Here is a 5342-nt window from a genome sequence, read left to right as displayed (position 1 = left end):
ATGCTTAGAATGAAAGGAAATACACACTTCTGGATGATAAGAATCCTAAGAAAAACTAAAAGGTAGACAACGATTCACAAATAATTCATTAAAGAACACAAAAGCGCTATCAGATGTTGAAATAGGAATCAAGCAGCCAGAACTATCACAAAAACACCAAGTGACTTGAAGCAAATTTAGGTCCCCTAACGCAATAACTATATCTATATATTAGATTGCTTAGCCACTTCGCAAATGAGAGCAGCCTGTTTCTTATATCTTATATCTTATATCGGAGATATCCGAATTTCGGGGAATACAGGAGCAGGAGCAGGTTACATATAACTGTTTATTTGGAAATTTCACTCGAATGGCGATAAATTCAACGTCGAGAATAGAGACTGCTGCAGATGTGGCAATTAAAATACCACCACCATATCGATACAATCGATCATTTCTTAAAACCTGAAATGAATTATGGAAAAGTTCCGACGAATGTAAATCCGGTTTTAACCAAGTTCCAGTGAAGACGAAATAGGAAAACTCCACTAAACTTCACTAAATTTAGGAAAGTGGAAAGAATTTTGGAATTCAGGCCCCTAACATCTTCATAAATGAGAGATAAAGAGCCTGAAGAAACATTTAGTTTTTTGAAAGGAAAAGGATTCCTGCATTAGTATTACGGGGTCTATCACGGGGGATAAATTCCTCGTTTAAGGATCCAAGCGGCCACAATGGTTTATTTAAGAACACGTCCACGTTTCCAGTCAGAACTAGCATTTTAAAAGACGAGATTGGCTAGTTTGAGAAGGAGCCAATTTGAAAATGCTAACACGCTCTACCAGGAACAATAGGGTTAACGGATGGGAAATTTTGAGTTGAGGAGAATGTAGAACACTTGCACGGGCAGCTTGCGCGACGTACCCAGTTTGGTGACCAGCGTTCACACTCGAAACACCTGGGGGAGAGTACGTTTTATTATTCTCTTTATTAGTTTTAAGCGATGACGCCTGAGTAGAGTGAGTGACGCAAATGGGACGAGATACCCTTGCCACTTCAGCATAGCTGAGACCACAAGGACTTCCTGGCTTACTTGTAACGTTTTTGTTACCGCCCGACTCAATGACAGAAGAAACGCTAACGTTCTTTGTAGAGATTGAAGAGGCACTAACTTGTACCAACGAATCAGGCTTACTCAATATGACAAGACTTATCAAACCTAGTCTTAATTATATCAAACTTCTCCCACAAGGAATCGAAATTTTTGCTCAAATCTGAGAAACCATTTCTCTTCTCCGTGAGGAGTTTGTAGATATCTATGTCCGATTTGCTACAGTCAGGACATGACCATCGTAAGTCTTTTGATGGATCCAGGACTGCATCAGCAGCGTTGTCGATAATACCAGCACACTGTTTAATGCAAAAATGACCACAGAGTCAACATAAGATGAATTGTTCAGATTCTGTGCTTGTTTTCGCACAACATGGTGTAAATAAACAATCCATGTCCAGTGAAACATGACCAAGGACCTTATGAAAAACGAAAAAAGAATAAAAAACTAAAAGATTTCAAGACACAAAAATTATCAGCGAATTAAAACGAACTTCTTACTTTCGACACTGTAAATATAGAGAGAAAACAAAATCAACTGTAAACAAAGATTAATAGAAAAAAGATAGACTTTTACCAAGAGCACTAAGTGTTGATTGCACAAAACCAAACTAAATATCACGTAAACGATTAATATATTGCAGATAAATTAAATTCACTTTATTCTTTCAAAGATTTTTATACTTTAGACTCGAATAAAGCCAAAAAGCTAAGAGATACACTAAGAAATTGAAATATTTTGTGCAAAGAATTAAAACGCGACTACAGCACCGTGCAGAGTTGCCAAAGTTAGGGTGCCAAAGGCATTCCCAATCCTGAAATAAACTAATTTGACTATACCACGCAACGTATTTATTATTATTATTTTAATTTTAGACTAATGAAATGAATTCTTAGACTAAAAAAAGACATTGAGCACTAGCAACACAGGCTATCGGATCTAATTATAAAAAAGGATAATAAAATGTACCTTAGATAATGACCTTAGTAGTATTAATAAAGTAATGTATAGAATTGATATTCTGTTCTGAAGCTGATTGTAGAATGTTCAAAGGGTTAATCGTTCCAAATGCAATACTTCTAGCCAAGGAAAACTTAAGGCAGTCGCAGAGAATGTGCTTTATAGTTAGAGTTTGTCCACAACTGCAGATTGGGGGAGAAGACTTCTTCAGGATCCATTGGTGAGTTGCAATTGTATGACCAAGGCGAATTCTCGAAAATGTTTGGATCTTGGTTTTCTCAACATTTGTTGGATATAGAGGTGGAGTTAATTGAGGGTTAATGCAAGAGTAGTGTTGATGATGGTATTGTAAATTTCCTTCTGCAATTTTCTCTTTAACTTTTCTTCCAATGTATCTTTGAAGATACAACTTTTCCATGACATCATCCATAATTAGAGGAGCAGAAGCAGCATACTTTGCCGCTCGATCAGCCTGCTCATTTCCCAGTAAACCGATGTGACTTGGTACCCATAACTTTTTAATTTTTCCGTCGGGTGTAGTAATTATATTCCTTAATTTGTTGATGGTGCTCCATCTTGAAGTCGAAGGGTTCCGGGTAGCTTGTAATACAGACAAACTGTCGGTAACAATAACGGTTTTGAATTTGTTTTTATGGATAGCTCTGGCTTCGGTTATGAAAGTTGAAGTGCTTTCGTGAAATATGTGGTTGAGAAGAACCCGTCCTGTAGCATCTACCACCGCACAAGCAGGAGGCAGACCAGGAGATTTTGAGCCGTCTGTGTACAAAAGATTCCAACCAGTATTGTCCAATACTTGGGTTTTCTCAGCTATTAGATTCCTGAAGACGTAATTTGGAGTATCTTCTTTCTTGTGCATAGACAGTGAGATGTCAAAAGAGCAGTCTTTCAAAATCCAGGGAGGTTTAACACCAAAAGAGCGGGAAATTTTTAAGGGAATGTTGAATTCCTTTGCGATGCACAAACAATGATCAATTGCAGATGGTGACTTTGGAATTTTCTTCGCAATAATAATCTTTCTTACGTCATCACTGAGAATGGATTTGTTTGAATTAAGAAGCTTAGGGACTATTTTACCTTTTAACTCATATTGTCTATTTTCTAAAGTTGGGAGACCAGTTTCAATTATAATATTATTTATGGGCGTCGTCCGAAAAGCATAACAACTTGCTCTGACGGCTTGGTGATAGACCGGTTTAAGGATGTTGATATTAGATTTGGAGCTATTGCCATAAATTATCAAAGCATAGTCAATATTGCTTAACACAAGCATTTTGGTAAGATAAGCGATAGTGTTAATATGCATCAGTAGGTTTCCTGCATCGCACATTTGTTTTCGACAAATGTGCATTTTTTTTGATTTTTGTATAGAGATTATAGCTCCTGACGAGTTTGCCCATGTGGAGATCTCACATGCAATAGATTCGAGGATGTTGATTGCTTTCGTGTTGTCTTTTTCTTTTGTAAAAATGTATACATCGTCCGCGTAGAGACAATGTTCCACTCTTGGTACACGGCAAAGAATTTCGCTAATTTCGTTGAAAGCGATCTGGACAAGCGTGACAGAGAGAGGAGATCCTTGCGGAATGCCATTCTTTAGCGGAAAGGAATCAGAAAGATGATTGTTGATTCTAACTTTGAACCGCCGATGCGACATGAATGATTTGATGTAGTTGAAGAATTTGGGTCCAACATTCCATGATTTCGAGAGTCTTAAGATAACATGAAGACCAACTCTGTCAAATGCTTTTTCTTAATCAATTGAGAGAATTGTTGTTCAGAAATTGGTTTGCTTGTGAAATAATCAATATGTAACAGAGCGTCGATGCATCCTCTACCCCGCTTGAAACCAACTTGTTGCTTTGTTATCAGGTTCTTGGATTCAAGAAACCAAGACAATCCAGATGCCATAATCTTCTCTAAAACCTTAGAGAGGCAAGATAAATGAGAAATTGGGCGATAATCAGATGCGATGGAGACATTTTTTGACTTTGGAATTGGAACAACTGTTGCCAGTTTCCACATGTAGGGTATATGGCCAGTCATAAATACCGTTTTATATAGGTCCAGTAATTTCTTTTTACTAGACTTAGACATAGCACTGATCATTTGGTATGAGATGCGGTCTAGACCAGGTGTCTTCCCCTTCAAATTGGAGAGACAACTTCCAAGTTCTGAGGTAGATAAGCAATTCTCCAGGAACATGGCATATCTATCGATATTATTTGAAGGAGATATTGGAGTCCTTTTATTTTCAATGAAAGCACTGGAGAAGTTGCTGTCAGAGGAATATTCGCACCACACTTTTCCAAAGTAATTAGAAATCTCATCTGCGTCAGTTAAAGTTCCATTGGGAGTGCAGATGGCAGAAATTTGGTTCAGGTTTGAAGTCCCATTGAGTCTGTTGATTTTGTTGCAGACAACTTTCATTGATGTATTTCTGTGAATTCTTTTCGAAAAAAGTTCGAAACTAAGTGCCTTTGATTTTCGTAATTCCTTCACGAATAGAGCGTTGGCCTTATTGTATAATAACAAATGATCATGATCAGGACATCTCTTAAAGCGGTGCCATAGATCCATTTTATTTTTCCTCAAAAACGAAAGCGTATTGTTCCACCAAAGAACCATAGCTCGTTTAAAAGAGCTGTTGGATTGAGAAATAGAAAGATGAGCAGCCGTGCGAATCGCTTTAGACATAATAGCAGCATCATGGTTGCAATTCCCGTTAAATGGCTTTGAATTCAAAAATGACTCCACCTGTTTGGAGTAATTGATCCAATCCGCTTTAACTAGGAGGAATTTGGCCTGTTTTGCTGGAGTAGCAGAGGACGTTGAAAGTTTAAGATCGATTATGATTGGAAAGTGATCACTATTATGTAGATCATCAGAAATAGACCAGGAAACCAAAGGAAGAAGTGGGGGAGAGCAACATGTTAAATCAATATGTGAAAAAGTATGATGAGTTGAGAAGTGCTTTGGTTTTCCATCATTTAAAACGCAAAGGTTGCTTTGAAAAAAGGCCTTTTCTAAAACAGTACCGCGAGTGTTGTTCACTGTTGAGCCCCAGATGGTATTCCAGCTGTTGAAATCGCCGCATATAATTAATGGGGGGGAAAGTACGGAGAATAAACTGTAGAGTTCTTGCTGAGAAAACGATTGCGAAGGTGGAATATAGAGCGAAAGCACTGTAAATTTTATATTTAACATTATTTGTATCGCTACGGCTTGTATATTTGAGCTTTAATTTATGCGTTTGTGAGGTATACTTGATTT

General features: G+C 37.6%; 1 long non-coding RNA gene across 1 annotated transcript; it reads right to left on the bottom strand.

The window, feature by feature from the left end:
• Positions 1 to 685: 685 nt before the first annotated feature.
• On the bottom strand, positions 686 to 1737 carry LOC119642838. Its single transcript, XR_005248134.1, has 3 exons — positions 1668 to 1737; positions 1592 to 1599; positions 686 to 1509 (listed from the first exon to the last, which is right to left on the bottom strand). It is a non-coding gene; the product is annotated as an uncharacterized LOC119642838 (long non-coding RNA).
• Between the last annotated feature and the right edge of the window lie 3605 nt (positions 1738 to 5342).

This window comes from Glossina fuscipes, unplaced genomic scaffold (assembly GCF_014805625.2).
Source record: "Glossina fuscipes isolate IAEA_lab_2018 unplaced genomic scaffold, Yale_Gfus_2 262, whole genome shotgun sequence".
In the NCBI taxonomy this organism is placed as follows: Eukaryota; Metazoa; Arthropoda; class Insecta; order Diptera; family Glossinidae; genus Glossina; species Glossina fuscipes.
This window is presented reverse-complemented; position numbering and strand designations above follow the sequence as displayed.